At 54.6% G+C, this 18,152-nt stretch overlaps 1 long non-coding RNA gene across 2 annotated transcripts in view; it reads right to left on the reverse strand.

Annotated features, from left to right (window-relative positions):
• Window positions 1-18,152, reverse strand: part of LOC121286786 — a 70,297-nt gene that overhangs the window by 375 nt on the left and 51,770 nt on the right. The window lies entirely within an intron of this gene.

The raw sequence follows: 18,152 nt of genomic DNA on the forward strand, positions 1-18,152 counted from the left end.
AACTGCAATTAGCAGATGTCCCTGGGGTGACTTTGAGGGAACAGGAGCATAAAAGCTTCATAGCACAGTAACATTCTCTTTCACAGTCGCCAGCCTCAGATGGTATTATTTGTGATAGCCTGTCTTGTGAAGTCCGATTTCCCCTGACATGTACAGATCAATAATAGTATAAATGTATGTCTCAGGGCAGTGACGAATGTAGGGGTTAACCTTAGGGTTGCTGCACCTACACTTATTGGGACTTTGCAAACTCCCCTTCCTCTCAAAGGCATATTTGCAACAAAAAGTAACGTTCAACACTTTGCAGCTTGTAATATAACTGACAGTGGCAATCAGGATAATGATGGAAAAAATCAATGGTTAAAAAAAAGCAGAAAAAATGCCAGCTTCCAGCAAAAACTGACAAAGCGCAGAGAGAAAAATGTAACAGAAAACTCTAAAAACTTTACACAGTACAACAAACCTACCTTTAAAAAGAATATTAGGATAAGTCAGGCCCAGGATCCCTATTGCACACAGAGAGTATGAGTGAGCAGCACTTGGCTGCAGTCACAGAGGAACTCTATTCCAATAATGAATATGGCAATATTGAAGGGCATGAGTTGCACTGTTAACTCAAACTAGCACATCAGGGTTCACTCCAAATGTGAACCCAAACTGCATCTATCACCAGTGAGGCTCTACCCCATCACCCTGGCTGCCAGTATTTTTTTATTTGTTCATTGGATGTAGACATTTCTGGCTAGGCCAGCATTTCTTGCCCATCCCTAATTGCTCTTGAGAAGATGGTGGTGAGCTGCCTTCTTGAACTATTGCAGTCCCTGTGGTGTAGGTACACCCACAGTGCTGTTAGGGAGGGAGTTCCAGGATTTTGACCCAGTGATGGTGAAGGAACGGCGTATATTTCCAAGTCAGGATGGTGTGTGACTTGGAGGGTAACTTCCAGGTGATGGTGTTCCTATGTGTCTGCTGTCCTTGTCCTTCTGGATGGTAGTGGTCATGGGTTTGGAAGGTGCTGTCTAACTCTGCACCGTGAGAAAAATGTTAGAAAATTGAGGTCAGTAACAAGTACCACTAGAAGAATGCCTGGATATTTCTGCTCCTTTCACGTGCACACCAAGAACCTGCCCAATATCTCCAGTTTATGAATTAGAACTTGTGTGAATCACATCGGATCAAAACTACATCAATGAGTGTCCAGCAGTTTTCTTTCATTTCATCAGCAAAGGGAGTAGTGCCAGACAGTGGACTGTGCCAGACAGTGGATAGTGCTGGAAAGTGGACCGTGCCGGAAAGTGGACCGTGCCGGACAGTGGATAGTGCTGGAAAGTGTACTGTGCCGGACAGTGGATAGTGCCGGAAAGTGGACAAGGCTGGAATGTGGACAGTGTGGATAGTGCTGGAATGTGGATAGTACCAGGATATGCACAGTGCCATGATGTGGACAGTGCCGGGATGTGGACACTGTGGATAGTGTCAGAACATGGCAGTGTGGGTAATGCTAGAATGCGGACAGTGCCGGGAGGTGGACAATGCCGGGATGTGGATAGTGTCGGGATGTGGACAGTGCCGGGATGTGGACAGTGTGGATAGTGCCGGAATGTGGATAGTGCTGGGAGTAGCACAGTGCCGGGATGTGGATAGTGCCGGAATGTGGACAGTGCCAGAATTTGGAACATGCCGGGAATCAGACGGTGCCAGAAAGCGCACAGTGCTGGAAAGTGCACATTGCCGGAAAGTGGACAGTGCCGGAAAGTGGACAGTGCCGAAATGTGAACAGTGCCGGAAAGTGGACAGTGCCAGAATTTGGAACGTGCCAGGAATCAGACAGTGCCGGAAAGCGGACAGTACCAGAAAGTGGACAGTGCCGGAAAGTGGACAGTGCCGGAGAGTGGACATTGCCAGAATGTGGAACGTGCCGGAAAGCGGACAGTGCCGGAATATGGACAGTGCCAGAAAGTGGACAGTGTGAGGATGTGGACAGTGCCGGAAAGTGGGCATTGCCAGAATGTGGAACGTGCCAGAAATCAGACAGTGCCGGAAAGCGGACAAGGCCGGAATGTGGACAGTGCCAGAAAACGCTTGGGCCGGAATGTGGACAGTGTCGGAATGTGGAACGTGCCGGAAATCAAACAGTGCCGGGATGTGCACAGTACTGGAATATGGACGTTGCTGGGATGTGGACAGTGCCGGGATGTGGATAGCCTGTATAGTGCCGGAATGTAGATAGTGCCGGGATGTGGACAGTGTGGATAGTGCTGGAATGCGGACAGTGCCGGGATGTGGACAGTGCCAGGATGTACACAGTCTGGATAGTGCCGGAATGCGGATAGTCCTGGGATGTGGCAGTGTGGATAGTGCTAGAATGTGGACAGTACAGGGATGTAGATAGTGCTGGGATGTGGATAGGCACAGTGCTGGGATGTGGATAGCGCCGGGATGTTGACTATGCCTGGATGTGGTTAGTGCCGGAATGTGGCAGCGTGAGTAGTGCTGGAACGTGGACTGTACTGGGACGTGGACAGTGCTGGGATGTGAATAGTGCTTGGATGTGTTAGTTTGGGTAGTGCTGGAATGTGGACAGTACCGGAATGTGGATAGTACAGGGATGGGGATAGTGCCGGGATGTGGATAGTACAGGGATGGGGATAGTGCCGGGATGTGGATAGTGCTGGGATGTGCACAGTGCTGGGATGTGCACAGTGCTGGGATGTGGACAGTGCTGGGATGTGGACAGTGCTGGGATGTGGACAGTGCTGGGATGTGGACAGTGCTGGGATGTGGACAGTGCTGGGATGTGGATAGTGCTGGGATGAGGATAGTGCTGGGATGTGGATAGTGCTGGGATGTGGATAGTGCTGGGATGTGCACAGTGCTGGGATGTGCACAGTGCTGGGATGTGCACAGTGCTGGGATGTGGACAGTGCTGGGATGTGGATAGTGCTGGGATGTGCACAGTGCTGGGATGTGGATAGTGCTGGGATGTGGATAGTGCTGGGATGTGCACAGTGCTGGGATGTGGACAGTGCTGGGATGTGCACAGTGCTGGGATGTGGGTAGTGCTGGGATGTGCACAGTGCTGGGATGTGCACAGTGCTGGGATGGGGATAGTGCTGGGATGGGGATAGTGCTGGGATGTGCACAGTGCTGGGATGTGCACAGTGCTGGGATGTGCACAGTGCTGGGATGTGCACAGTGCTGGGATGTGCACAGTGCTGGGATGTGGACAGTGCTGGGCTGTGGACAGTGCTGGGCTGTGGACAGTGCTGGGATGTGGACAGTGCTGGGATGTGGACAGTGCTGGGATGTGGACAGTGCTGGGATGTGGACAGTGCTGGGATGTGGACAGTGCTGGGATGTGGATAGTGCTGGGATGTGGTTAGTGCTGGGATGAGGATAGTGCTGGGATGTGGTTAGTGCTGGGATGTGCACAGTGCTGGGATGTAGATAGTGTTGGGATGTGGATAGTGCTGGGATGTGGTTAGTGCTGGGATGTGGTTAGTGCTGGGATGTGGTTAGTGCCGGGATGAGGATAGTGCCGGGATGTGGATAGTGCTGGGATGTGGACAGTGCTGGGATGTGGATAGTGCTGGGATATGGATAGTGCTGGGATGTGAACAGTGCTGGTATGTGGATAGTGCCAGGATGTGGCAGTGTGGATAATGCCAGGATATGGCAGTGTGGGTAGTGCTGGAATGTGGACAGTACCAGGATGTGGACAGTGCCGGTATGTGGATAATGGTGGGTTGTGGATAGTGCAGGGTTATGGATAGTGCCAGGATGTGGATAGTGCCAGAATGTGGACAGTGCTGGAAAGTGGACAGTACCAGAATACATACATTGCCGAGATGCGGACAGTGCAGGGACATGGACAGTGCCTGGATGTGGACCGTGCCGGGATGTGGATAGTACCGGGATGCGGACAGTGCCGGGATGTGGATAGTACCGGGATGAGGACAGTGCCGCGGTGTGGACAGTGTGGATAGTGCCGGAATGTGAATAGTGCCGGGATGTGCACAGTGCTGGATTGTGGATAGTGCAGGGGTGTGGATAGCACTGGGATGTGCACAGTGCCGGGATGTGGACAGTGTGGACAGTGCCGGAATGTGGATAGTGCCGGGATGTGGATAATGTCAGGATGTGGATAGTGCCAGGATGTGGCAGTGTGGGCAGCACCGGAACGTGGACAGTGCTGGAAAGTGGATAGTGCCGGGATGTGGACAGTGCCAGAATGTGGATAGTGCCTGGATGTGCACAGTGCTGGGATGTGGACAGTGCCAGAACATGGACAGTGCAGGAAAGCAAACAGTGCCTGGATGTGCACGGTGCTGGGATGTGGACAGTGCCGGGATGTGGACAGTGCAGGAAAGCAAACAGTGCCGGGATGTGCACAGTGCGGGAATATGGATATTGCTGGGATGTGGACGGTGCCGGGATGTGGACAGTACTGGGATGCGGATAGCATGGATAGTGCCGGAATATGGATAGTGCCGGGATGTGGACAGTGTGGATAGTGCCGGAATATGGATTGTACTGGGATGTGTACAATGTGGATAGTGCCGGAATGTGGATAGTGCCAGGATGTGCATAGTGCCAGGATGTGGACAGTGCCGGGATGTGGACAGCGTGGATAGCGTCAGAATATGGCAGTGTGGGTAGTGCTGGAATGTGGATAGTGCTGGAATGTGGATGGTGCTGAATGTGAACGGTGCCGAGATGTGGATTGTGCCAGGATGTGGCAGTGTGGGTACTGCTGGGATGTGCACAGTGCCAGGATGTGGACAATGCCAGGATGTGGACAGCGCCGGGATATGGACAGTGCCGGGATGTGGATAGTGCCGGAATGCAGATAGTCCTGGGATGTGGCAGTGTGGATAGTGCTAGAATGTGGACAGTACAGGGATGTGGATAGTCACAGTGCTGGAATGTGGATAGTCACAATGCTGGATTGTGGATAGTCACAGTGCTGGAATGTGGATAGTCACAGTGCTGGGATGTGGATAGTCACAGTGCTGGAATGTGGATAGTCACAATGCTGGATTGTGGATAGTCACAGTGCTGGAATGTGGATAGTCACAGTGCTGGGATGTGGATAGTCACAGTGCTGGGATGTGGATAGTCACAGTGCTGGGATGTGGATAGTCACAGTGCTGGGATGTGGATAGTCACAGTGCTGGGATGTGGATAGTCACAGTGCTGGGATGTGGATAGTCACAGTGCTGGGATGTGGATAGTCACAATGCTGGATTGTGGATAGTCACAGTGCTGGGATGTGGATAGTCACAGTGCTGGGATGTGGATAGTCACAGTGCTGGGATGTGGATAGTCACAATGCTGGATTGTGGATAGTCACAGTGCTGGATTGTGGATAGTCACAGTGCTGGGATGTGGATAGTCACAGTGCTGGAATGTGGATAGTCACAGTGCTGGGATGTGGATAGTCACAATGCTGGATTGTGGATAGTCACAGTGCTGGGATGTGGATAGTCACAGTGCTGGGATGTGGATAGTCACAGTGCTGGGATGTGGATAGTCACAGTGCTGGAATGTGGATAGTCACAGTGCTGGAATGTGGATAGTCACAGTGCTGGAATGTGGATAGTCACAGTGCTGGGATGTGGATAGTCACAATGCTGGAATGTGGATAGTCACAGTGCTGGGATGTGGATAGTCACAGTGCTGGAATGTGGATAGTCACAGTGCTGGGATGTGGATAGTCACAGTGCTGGGATGTGGATAGTCACAGTGCTGGAATGTGGATAGTCACAATGCTGGAATGTGGATAGTCACAGTGCTGGAATGTGGATAGTCACAGTGCTGGGATGTGGATAGTCACAGTGCTGGGATGTGGATAGTCACAGTGCTGGAATGTGGATAGTCACAGTGCTGGGATGTGGATAGTCACAATGCTGGAATGTGGATAGTCACAGTGCTGGAATGTGGATAGTCACAATGCTGGAATGTGGATAGTCACAATGCTGGAATGTGGATAGTCACAGTGCTGGGATGTGGATAGTCACAGTGCTGGAATGTGGATAGTCACAGTGCTGGAATGTGGATAGTCACAGTGCTGGGATGTGGATAGTCACAGTGCTGGGATGTGGATAGTCACAGTGCTGGGATGTGGATAGTGCAGGGATGTGAATAGTGCTGGGATGGGGATAGTGTCGGAATGTGGATAGTGCTGGGTTGTGGATTGTGCAGGGATGTGAATAGTGCTGGGATGGGGATAACGCCGGAATGTGGATAGTGCTGGGATGTGCACAGTGCCGGGCTGTGGACAGTGCCGGGATGTGGATAGCGTGGATAGTGCCAGAATGTGGATAGTGCCGGGATGTGCACAATGCCAGAATATGGATAGTGCCAGAATGTGGAGAGTGCAGGGATGTGAATAGTGCTGGGATAGGGATAATGCCGTAATGTGGATAGTGCCGGGATGTGCACAGTGCTGGGATGTGGATAGTGCCGGGATGTGGACAGCACTGGAACGTGGACAGCACCGGAACGTGGACAGTGCCGGAAAGTGGACAGTGCCGGAAAGTGGACAGTTCCAGGATACAGAAATTGCCGGGATGTGGACAGTGCCCGGATGTGGACAGTGCCGGGATGTGGACAGTGCCGGGATGTGGACAGTGCTGGGATGTGCATAGTGCCGGGATGTGGATAGTGCCGGGATGTACATAGAGCAGGGATGTGGATAGTGCTGGGATTTGGATTGTGTCAGTATGTGGCAGTGTGGATATTGCTGGGATGTGGATAGTGCTGGGATGTGAATAGTGCTGGGATGTGGATAGTGCCAGGATGTGGACAGTGCTGGGATGTGGATAGCATGGATAGGGCCGGAATGTGGATAGTGCTGGGATGTACACAGTGCCTGGATGTGGATAGTTCCGGAACGTGGATAGTGCTGGGTTGTGGATTGTGCAGGGATGTGGATAGTACTGGGATGTGGATAGTGCTGGAATGTGGATAGTGCCAGGATGTGGACAGTGCCGGGATGTGGATAGCGTTGATAGTGCCAGAACGTGGATAGTGCCGGGATGTAGACAGTGTGTATAGTGCCGGAATGTGGATAGTGCCGGGATGTGCACAGTGCTAGGGTGTGGATAGTGCCGGAATGTGGATAGTGCCGGGATGTGGACAGTGCCGGGATGTGTATAGTGCCGGGATGTGTATAGTGCCGGGATGTGGATATTACTGGGATGTGGATAGTGCTGGGTTGTGGATATTGCCGGGACGTGGTCAGTGTCGGGACGTGGACAGTGCTGTGATGTGTATAGTGCCGGGATGTGTATAGTGCCGGGATGTGGATATTACTGGGATATGGATAATGCTGGGTTGTGGATATTGCCGGGATATGGATAGTGCCGGGATGTGGACAGTGCCGGGATGTGGATAGCGTGGATAGTGCCAGAATGTGGATAGTGCCGGGATGTGGACAATATGGATAGTGCCGGGATGTGCACAACGCCAGAATGTGGATAGTGCCGGAATGTGGATAGTGCTGGGTTGTGGATTGTGCAGGGATGTGAATAGTGCTGGGATGTGCACAGTGCCGGGCTGTGGACAGCGCCGGGATGTGCACAGTGCCGGGATGTGGATAGTGCCGGGATGTGGACAGCACCGGAACGTGGACAGTGCCGGTAAGTGGAAAGTGCCGGAAATTGGACAGTTCCAGAATACAGACATTGCCGGGATGTGGACAGTGCCGGGACGTGGACAGTGCCAGGATGTGTATAGCTTGGATAGTGCTAGAATGTGGATAGTGCCGGGATGTGGACAGCGTGGATAGTGCCGGGATGTGGGTAGTTCCGGGATGTGCACAGGGCCAGGATGGTGCTGGAACGTGGATGTTGCTCGAATGTGAACGATGCCGAGATGTGGTTCGTGCCAGGATGTGGCAGTGTGGGTAGTGCTGGGCTGTGCACAGTGCCCGGATGTGGACAGTGCTAGGATTTGGACAGTGCCGGGATGTGGACAGTGCCGGGATGTGGACAGTGCCGGGATGTGGACAGTACCGGGATGTGGACAGTGCCGGGATGTGGACAGTGCCGGGACGTGGTCAGTGTCAGGATGTGGACAGTGCCGGGATGTGTATAGTGCCGGGATGTGGATAGTGCTGGGTTGTGGATTGTGCAGGGATGTGAATATTGCTGGGATGGGGATAGTGCCGGAATGTGGATAGTGCCGGGATGTGGATAGTGCCGGGATGTGCACAGTGCCGGGATGTGCACAGTGCCGGGATGTGGATAGTGCCGGGATGTGGATAGTGCTGGAACGTGGATAGTGCCGGGATGTGGATAGCGTTGATAGTGCCAGAATATGGATAGTGCCGGGATGTGCACAGTGCCTGGGTGTGGATAGTGCCGGAATGTGGATAGTGCTGGGATGTGGACAGTGCTGGGATGTGGATAATGCTCGGATGTGGATAGTGCCGGGACGTGGTCAGTGTCGGGATGTGCACAGTGCCGGGCTGTGGACAGTGCTGGGATGTGGATAGTGCCGGAAATTGGACAGTTCCAGAATATAGACATTGCCGGGATGTGGACAGCGTGGATAGTGCTGGGATGTGGATAGTTCCGGGATGTGCACAGTGCCAGGATGGTGCTGGAATGTGGATGGTGCTGGAATGTGAATGGTGCCGAGATGTGGACCGTGCCAGGATGTGGCAGTGTGGATCGTGCCAGGATGTGGCAGTGTGGGTAGTGCTGGGCTGTGCACAGTGCCCGGATGTGGACAGTGCTGGGATTTGGACAGTGCCGGGATGTGGACAGTGCTCGGATGTGGACAGTGCTGGGATGTGCATAGTGCTGGGATGTGCATAGTGCCGGGATGTGGATAGTGCTGGGATGTGCATAGTGCTGGGATGTGCATAGTGCCGGGATGTGGATAATGCTGGGATGTGGATAGTGCCAGGACGTGGTCAGTGTCGGGATGTGGACAGTGCCGGGATGTGTATAGTGCCGAGATGTGTATAGTGCCGGGATGTGGATATTACTGGGATGTGGATAATGCTGGGTTGTGGATATTGCCGGGATGTGGATAGTGCCGGGATGTGGACAGTGCTGGGATGTGGATAACGTGGATAGTGCCAGAATGTGGATAGTGCTGGGATGTGGACAGTGCCGGGATGTGGGCAGTGTCGGGATGTGGATAGCATGGATAGGGCCGGAATGTGTATAGTGCCGGGATGTGGATAGTGCTGGGATGTGGATAGTGCCGGAATGTGGACAGTGCCAGGATGTGGACAGTGCGGGGATGAGGACAGTGTGGATAGTGCCAGAATGTGGATAGTGCCGGGATGTGCACAGTGCCAGGGTGTGGATAGTGCTGGGATGTGGATAGTGCTGGGATGTGCACAGTGCCGGGCTGTGGACAGTGCTGGGATGTAGACAGTGCCGGGATGTGGACAGTGCCGGAAAGTGGACAGTGCTGGGATGTGGACAGTGCCGGGATGTGGACTGTGCCGGGATGTGCACCGTGCTGGGATGTGGATAGTGCCAGGTTGTGGACAGCACCGGAACGTGGACAGTGCCGGAAAGTGGACACTGCCGGAAATTGGACAGTTCCAGAATACAGACATTGCCGGGATGTGGACAGTACCAGGATGTGTACAGCTTGGATAGTGCTGGAATGTGGATAGTGCCGGGATGTGGACAGCGTGGATAGTGCCGGGATGTGGATAGTGCCGGGATGTGGATAGTGCCGGGATGTGCACAGTGCCAGGATGGTGCTGGAATGTGGATGGTGCTGGAATGTGAACGGTGCCGAGATGTGGACCGTGCCAGGATGTGGCAGTGTGGGTACTGCTGGGCTGTGCACAGTGCCCGAATGTGGACAGTGCTGGGATTTGGACAGTGCTGGGATTTGGACAGTGCCGGGATATGGAAAGTGCCGGGATGTGGACAGTGCTGGGATGTGGATAGTGCCGGGATGTGCATAGTGCCGGGATGTGCATAGAGCAGGGATGTGGATAGTGCTGGGATTTGGATTGTGTCAGTATGTGGCAGTGTGGATAGTGCTGGGATGTGGATAGTGCCAGGATATGGACAGTGCCGGGATGTGGATAGCGTTGACAGTGCCACAATGTGGATAGTGCTGGGATGTAGACAGTGTGGATAGTGCCGGAATGTGGATAGTGCCGGGATGTGGATAGTGCCGGGATGTGCACAGTGCCAGGGTGTGGGCAGTGTCGGGATGTGGGCAGTGTCGGGATGTGGATTGTGCAGGGATGTGGATTGTGCAGGGATGTGGATAGTGCTGGGATGTGGACAGTGCCGGAATGTGGACAGTGCCAGGATGTGGACAGTGCCGGGATGTGGATAGTGCCGGAATGTGGATAGTGCCGGGATGTGCACAGTGCCAGGGTGTGAATCGTGCTGGAATGTGGATAATGCCGGGACGTGACAGTGTGGATAGTGTCAGTATGTGGCAGTGTGGATAATGCTGGGATGTGGATAGTGTCGGGATGTGTACAGTGCCGGAATACAGATATTGCCGGCATGTGGACAGTGCCGGGTCGTGGATAGTGCTGGGATGTTGACAGTGTGGATAGTGCTGGGATGTGGATAGTGCCGGGATGTGGACAGTGTGGATAGCGCAGGGATGTGAATACTGCTGGGATGGGGATAGTGCCGGAATGTGTATAGTGCTGGGATGTGCACAGTGCCGGGCTGTGGACAGTGCTGAGATGTGGACAGTGCCGGGATGTGGACAGTGCCGGAAAGTGGACAGTGCTGGGATGTGGACAGTGCCGGGATGTGGACAGTGCCGGGATGTGGACTGTGCCGGGATGTGCACCGTGCTGGGATGTGGATAGTGCCAGGTTGTGGACAGCACCGGAACGTGGACAGTGCCGGAAAGCGGACACTGCCAGAAATTGGACAGTTCCAGAATGCAGACCTTGCCGGGATGTGGACAGTGCCGGGACGGGGACAGTGCCAGGATGTGTATAGCTGGATAGTGCTGGAATGTGGATAGTGCCGGGATGTGGACAGCGTGGATAGTGCCGGAATATGGATAGTTCCGGGATGTGCACAGTGCCAGGATGGTGCTGGAATGTGGATGGTGCTGGAATGTGAACGGTGCCGAGATGTGGACCGTGCCAGGATGTGGCAGTGTTGGTAGTGCTGGGCTGTGCACAGTGCCCGGATGTGGACTGTGCTGGGATTTGGACAGTGCCGGGATGTGGACAGTGCCGGGATGTGGACAGTGCTGGGATGTGCATAGTGCCGGGATGTGGATTGTGCCGGGATGTGCACAGTGCCGGGATGTAGATAGAGCAGGGATGTGGATAGTGCTGGGATTTGGATTGTGTCAGTATGTGGCAGTGTGGATAGTGCTGGGATGTGGACAGTGCCGGGATGTGGATAGCATGGATAGGGCCAGAATGTGGATAGTGCCGGGATGTACACAGTGCCTGGATGTGGATAGTTCCGGAACGTGAATAGTGCTGGGTTGTGGATTGTGCAGGGATGTGGATAGTGCTGGGATGTGGATAGTGCTGGAATGTGGACAGTGCTGGTATGTGGATAGTGCTGGGATGTGGACAGTGCCGGGATGTGGACAGTGCCGGGATGTGGATAGCGTTGATAGTGCCAGAATGTGGATAGTGCCGGGATGTAGACAGTGTGGATAGTGCCGGAATGTGGATAATGCCAGGATGTGCACAGTGCCAGGGTGTGGATAGTACCGGAATGTGGATAGTGCTGGGAGGTGGACAGTACCGGGATGTGGATAGTGCCGGGACGTGGTCAGTGTCGAGATGTGGACAGTGCCGGGATGTGTATAGTGCCGGGATGTGGATATTACTGGGATGTAGATAATGCTGGGTTGTGGATATTGCCGGGACGTGGTCAGTGTCGGGATGTGGACAGTGCTGTGATGTGTATAGTGCCGGGATGTGTATAGTGCCGGGATGTGGATATAACTGGGATATGGATAATGCTGGGTTGTGGATATTGCCGGGATATGGATAGTGCCGGGATGTGGACAGTGCCGGGAGGTAGATAGCGTGGATAGTGCCAGAATGTGGATAGTGCCGGGATGTGGACAATATGGATAGTGCCGGGATGTGCACAATGCCAGAATGTGGATAGTGCCGGAATGTGCATAGTGCTGGGTTGTGGATTGTGCAGGGATGTGAATAGTGCTGGGATGTGCACAGTGCCGGGCTGTGGACAGCGCCGGGATGTGCACAGTGCCGGGATGTGGATAGTGCCGGGATGTGGACAGCACCGGAACGTGGACAGTGCCGGTAAGTGGAAAGTGCCGGAAATTGGACAGTTCCAGAATACAGACATTGCCGGGATGTGGACAGTGCCGGGACGTGGACAGTGCCAGGATGTGTATAGCTTGGGTAGTGCTAGAATGTGGATAGTGCCGGGATGTGGACAGCGTGGATAGTGCCGGGATGTGGATAGTTCCGGGATGTGCACAGTGCCAGGATGGTGCTGGAACGTGGATGGTGCTCGAATGTGAATGGTGCCGAGATGTGGATCGTGCCAGGATGTGGCAGTGTGGGTAGTGCTGGGCTGAGCACAGTGCCCGGATGTGGACAGTGCTAGGATTTGGACAATGCCGGGATGTGGACAGTGCCGGGATGTGGACAGTGCTGGGATGTGGACAGTGCCGGGATGTGGACAGTGCCTGGATGTGGATAATGCTGGGATCTGGATAGTGCCGGGACGTCGTCAGTGTCGGGATGTGGACAGTACCGGGATGTGTATAGTGCCGGGTTGTGGATATTACTGGGATGTGGATAGTGCCGGGATGTGGACAGTGCCGGGATGTAGACAGTGTGGATAGTGCCGGAATGTGGATAGTGCCGGGATGTGCACAGTGCCAGGGTGTGGATAGTGCCGGAATGTGGATAGTGCCGGGTTGTGCACAGCGCCAGGGTGTGGATAGTGCCGGGACGTGGTCAGTGTCGGGATGTGCACAGTGCCGGGCTGTGGACAGTGCTGGGATGTGGATAGTGCCGGAAATTGGACAGTTCCAGAATATAGACATTGCCGGGATGTGGACAGCGTGGATAGTGCTGGGATGTGGATAGTTCCGGGATGTGCACAGTGCCAGGATGGTGCTGGAATGTGGATGGTGCTGGAATGTGAATGGTGCCGAGATGTGGACCGTGCCAGGATGTGGCAGTGTGGATCGTGCCAGGATGTGGCAGTGTGGGTAGTGCTGGGCTGTGCACAGTGCCCGGATGTGGACAGTGCTGGGATTTGGACAGTGCCGGGATGTGGACAGTGCTCGGATGTGGACAGTGCTGGGATGTGCATAGTGCTGGGATGTGCATAGTGCCGGGATGTGGATAGTGCTGGGATGTGCATAGTGCTGGGATGTGCATAGTGCCGGGATGTGGATAATGCTGGGATGTGGATAGTGCCAGGACGTGGTCAGTGTCGGGATGTGGACAGTGCCGGGATGTGTATAGTGCCGAGATGTGTATAGTGCCGGGATGTGGATATTACTGGGATGTGGATAATGCTGGGTTGTGGATATTGCCGGGATGTGGATAGTGCTGGGATGTGGACAGTGCTGGGATGTGGATAACGTGGATAGTGCCAGAATGTGGATAGTGCTGGGATGTGGACAGTGCCGGGATGTGGGCAGTGTCGGGATGTGGATAGCATGGATAGGGCCGGAATGTGTATAGTGCCGGGATGTGGATAGTGCTGGGATGTGGATAGTGCCGGAATGTGGACAGTGCCAGGATGTGGACAGTGCGGGGATGAGGACAGTGTGGATAGTGCCAGAATGTGGATAGTGCCGGGATGTGCACAGTGCCAGGGTGTGGATAGTGCTGGGATGTGGATAGTGCTGGGATGTGCACAGTGCCGGGCTGTGGACAGTGCTGGGATGTAGACAGTGCCGGATGTGGACAGTGCCGGAAAGTGGACAGTGCTGGGATGTGGACAGTGCCGGGATGTGGACTGTGCCGGGATGTGCACCGTGCTGGGATGTGGATAGTGCCAGGTTGTGGACAGCACCGGAACGTGGACAGTGCCGGAAAGTGGACACTGCCGGAAATTGGACAGTTCCAGAATACAGACATTGCCGGGATGTGGACAGTACCAGGATGTGTACAGCTTGGATAGTGCTGGAATGTGGATAGTGCCGGGATGTGGACAGCGTGGATAGTGCCGGGATGTGGATAGTGCCGGGATGTGGATAGTGCCGGGATGTGCACAGTGCCAGGATGGTGCTGGAATGTGGATGGTGCTGGAATGTGAACGGTGCCGAGATGTGGACCGTGCCAGGATGTGGCAGTGTGGGTACTGCTGGGCTGTGCACAGTGCCCGAATGTGGACAGTGCTGGGATTTGGACAGTGCCGGGATATGGAAAGTGCCGGGATGTGGACAGTGCTGGGATGTGGATAGTGCCGGGATGTGCATAGTGCCGGGATGTGCATAGAGCAGGGATGTGGATAGTGCTGGGATTTGGATTGTGTCAGTATGTGGCAGTGTGGATAGTGCTGGGATGTGGATAGTGCCAGGATATGGACAGTGCCGGGATGTGGATAGCGTTGACAGTGCCACAATGTGGATAGTGCTGGGATGTAGACAGTGTGGATAGTGCCGGAATGTGGATAGTGCCGGGATGTGGATAGTGCCGGGATGTGCACAGTGCCAGGGTGTGGGCAGTGTCGGGATGTGGGCAGTGTCGGGATGTGGATTGTGCAGGGATGTGGATTGTGCAGGGATGTGGATAGTGCTGGGATGTGGACAGTGCCGGAATGTGGACAGTGCCAGGATGTGGACAGTGCCGGGATGTGGGTAGTGCCGGAATGTGGATAGTGCCGGGATGTGCACAGTGCCAGGGTGTGAATCGTGCTGGAATGTGGATAATGCCGGGACGTGACAGTGTGGATAGTGTCAGTATGTGGCAGTGTGGATAATGCTGGGATGTGGATAGTGTCGGGATGTGTACAGTGCCGGAATACAGATATTGCCGGCATGTGGACAGTGCCGGGTCGTGGATAGTGCTGGGATGTTGACAGTGTGGATAGTGCTGGGATGTGGATAGTGCCGGGATGTGGACAGTGTGGATAGCGCAGGGATGTGAATACTGCTGGGATGGGGATAGTGCCGGAATGTGTATAGTGCTGGGATGTGCACAGTGCCGGGCTGTGGACAGTGCTGGGATGTGGACAGTGCCGGGATGTGGACAGTGCCGGGATGTGCACAGTGCCAGGGTGTGGGCCGTGTCGGGATGTGGGCAGTGTCGGGATGTGGATTGTGCAGGGATGTGGATTGTGCAGGGATGTGGATAGTGCTGGGATGTGGACAGTGCCGGAATGTGGACAGTGCCAGGATGTGGACAGTGCCGGGATGTGGATAGTGCCGGAATGTGGATAGTGCCGGGATGTGCACAGTGCCAGGGTGTGAATCGTGCTGGAATGTGGATAATGCCGGGACGTGACAGTGTGGATAGTGTCAGTATGTGGCAGTGTGGATAATGCTGGGATGTGGATAGTGTCGGGATGTGTACAGTGCCGGAATACAGATATTGCCGGCATGTGGACAGTGCCGGGTCGTGGATAGTGCTGGGATGTTGACAGTGTGGATAGTGCTGGGATGTGGATAGTGCCGGGATGTGGACAGTGTGGATAGCGCAGGGATGTGAATACTGCTGGGATGGGGATAGTGCCGGAATGTGTATAGTGCTGGGATGTGCACAGTGCCGGGCTGTGGACAGTGCTGAGATGTGGACAGTGCCGGGATGTGGACAGTGCCGGAAAGTGCACAGTGCTGGGATGTGGACAGTGCCGGGATGTGGACAGTGCCGGGATGTGGACTGTGCCGGGATGTGCACCGTGCTGGGATGTGGATAGTGCCAGGTTGTGGACAGCACCGGAACGTGGACAGTGCCGGAAAGCGGACACTGCCAGAAATTGGACAGTTCCAGAATGCAGACCTTGCCGGGATGTGGACAGTGCCGGGACGGGGACAGTGCCAGGATGTGTATAGCTTGGATAGTGCTGGAATGTGGATAGTGCCGGGATGTGGACAGCGTGGATAGTGCCGGAATATGGATAGTTCCGGGATGTGCACAGTGCCAGGATGGTGCTGGAATGTGGATGGTGCTGGAATGTGAACGGTGCAGAGATGTGGACCGTGCCAGGATGTGGCAGTGTGGGTAGTGCTGGGCTGTGCACAGTGCCCGGATGTGGACTGTGCTGGGATTTGGACAGTGCCGGGATGTGGACAGTGCCGGGATGTGGACAGTGCTGGGATGTGCATAGTGCCGGGATGTGGATTGTGCCGGGATGTGCACAGTGCCGGGATGTAGATAGAGCAGGGATGTGGATAGTGCTGGGATTTGGATTGTGTCAGTATGTGGCAGTGTGGATAGTGCTGGGATGTGGACAGTGCCGGGATGTGGATAGCATGGATAGGGCCAGAATGTGGATAGTGCCGGGATGTACACAGTGCCTGGATGTGGATAGTTCCGGAACGTGAATAGTGCTGGGTTGTGGATTGTGCAGGGATGTGGATAGTGCTGGGATGTGGATAGTGCTGGAATGTGGACAGTGCTGGTATGTGGATAGTGCTGGGATGTGGACAGTGCCGGGATGTGGACAGTGCCGGGATGTGGATAGCGTTGATAGTGCCAGAATGTGGATAGTGCCGGGATGTAGACAGTGTGGATAGTGCCGGAATGTGGATAATGCCAGGATGTGCACAGTGCCAGGGTGTGGATAGTACCGGAATGTGGATAGTGCTGGGATGTGGACAGTACCGGGATGTGGATAGTGCCGGGACGTGGTCAGTGTCGAGATGTGGACAGTGCCGGGATGTGTATAGTGCCGGGATGTGGATATTACTGGGATGTAGATAATGCTGGGTTGTGGATATTGCCGGGACGTGGTCAGTGTCGGGATGTGGACAGTGCTGTGATGTGTATAGTGCCGGGATGTGTATAGTGCCGGGATGTGGATATAACTGGGATATGGATAATGCTGGGTTGTGGATATTGCCGGGATATGGATAGTGCCGGGATGTGGACAGTGCCGGGAGGTAGATAGCGTGGATAGTGCCAGAATGTGGATAGTGCCGGGATGTGGACAATATGGATAGTGCCGGGATGTGCACAATGCCAGAATGTGGATAGTGCCGGAATGTGCATAGTGCTGGGTTGTGGATTGTGCAGGGATGTGAATAGTGCTGGGATGTGCACAGTGCCGGGCTGTGGACAGCGCCGGGATGTGCACAGTGCCGGGATGTGGATAGTGCCGGGATGTGGACAGCACCGGAACGTGGACAGTGCCGGTAAGTGGAAAGTGCCGGAAATTGGACAGTTCCAGAATACAGACATTGCCGGGATGTGGACAGTGCCGGGACGTGGACAGTGCCAGGATGTGTATAGCTTGGGTAGTGCTAGAATGTGGATAGTGCCGGGATGTGGACAGCGTGGATAGTGCCGGGATGTGGATAGTTCCGGGATGTGCACAGTGCCAGGATGGTGCTGGAACGTGGATGGTGCTCGAATGTGAATGGTGCCGAGATGTGGATCGTGCCAGGATGTGGCAGTGTGGGTAGTGCTGGGCTGAGCACAGTGCCCGGATGTGGACAGTGCTAGGATTTGGACAATGCCGGGATGTGGACAGTGCCGGGATGTGGACAGTGCCGGGATGTGGACAGTGCCTGGATGTGGATAATGCTGGGATCTGGATAGTGCCGGGACGTCGTCAGTGTCGGGATGTGGACAGTACCGGGATGTGTATAGTGCCGGGTTGTGGATATTACTGGGATGTGGATAATGCTGGGTTGTGGATATTGCCGGGATGTGGATAGTGCCGGGATGTGGACAGTGCCGGGATGTAGACAGTGTGGATAGTGCCGGAATGTGGATAGTGCCGGGATGTGCACAGTGCCAGGGTGTGGATAGTGCCGGAATGTGGATAGTGCCGGGTTGTGCACAGCGCCAGGGTGTGGATAGTGCCGGAATGTGGATAGTGTCGGGATGTGCACAGTGCCAGGCTGTGGATAGTGCCGGGATGTGGAGAGTGTTGATAGTGCCACAATGTGGATAGTGCTGGGAGGTAGACAGTGTGGATAGTGCCGGAATGTGGATAGTGCCGGGATGTGCACAGTGCCAGGGTGTGGATAGTGCCAGAATGTGGATAGTGCCGGGATGTGCACAG

Source organism: Carcharodon carcharias, chromosome 14 (assembly GCF_017639515.1).
Source record: "Carcharodon carcharias isolate sCarCar2 chromosome 14, sCarCar2.pri, whole genome shotgun sequence".
NCBI lineage: Eukaryota > Metazoa > Chordata > Chondrichthyes > Lamniformes > Lamnidae > Carcharodon > Carcharodon carcharias.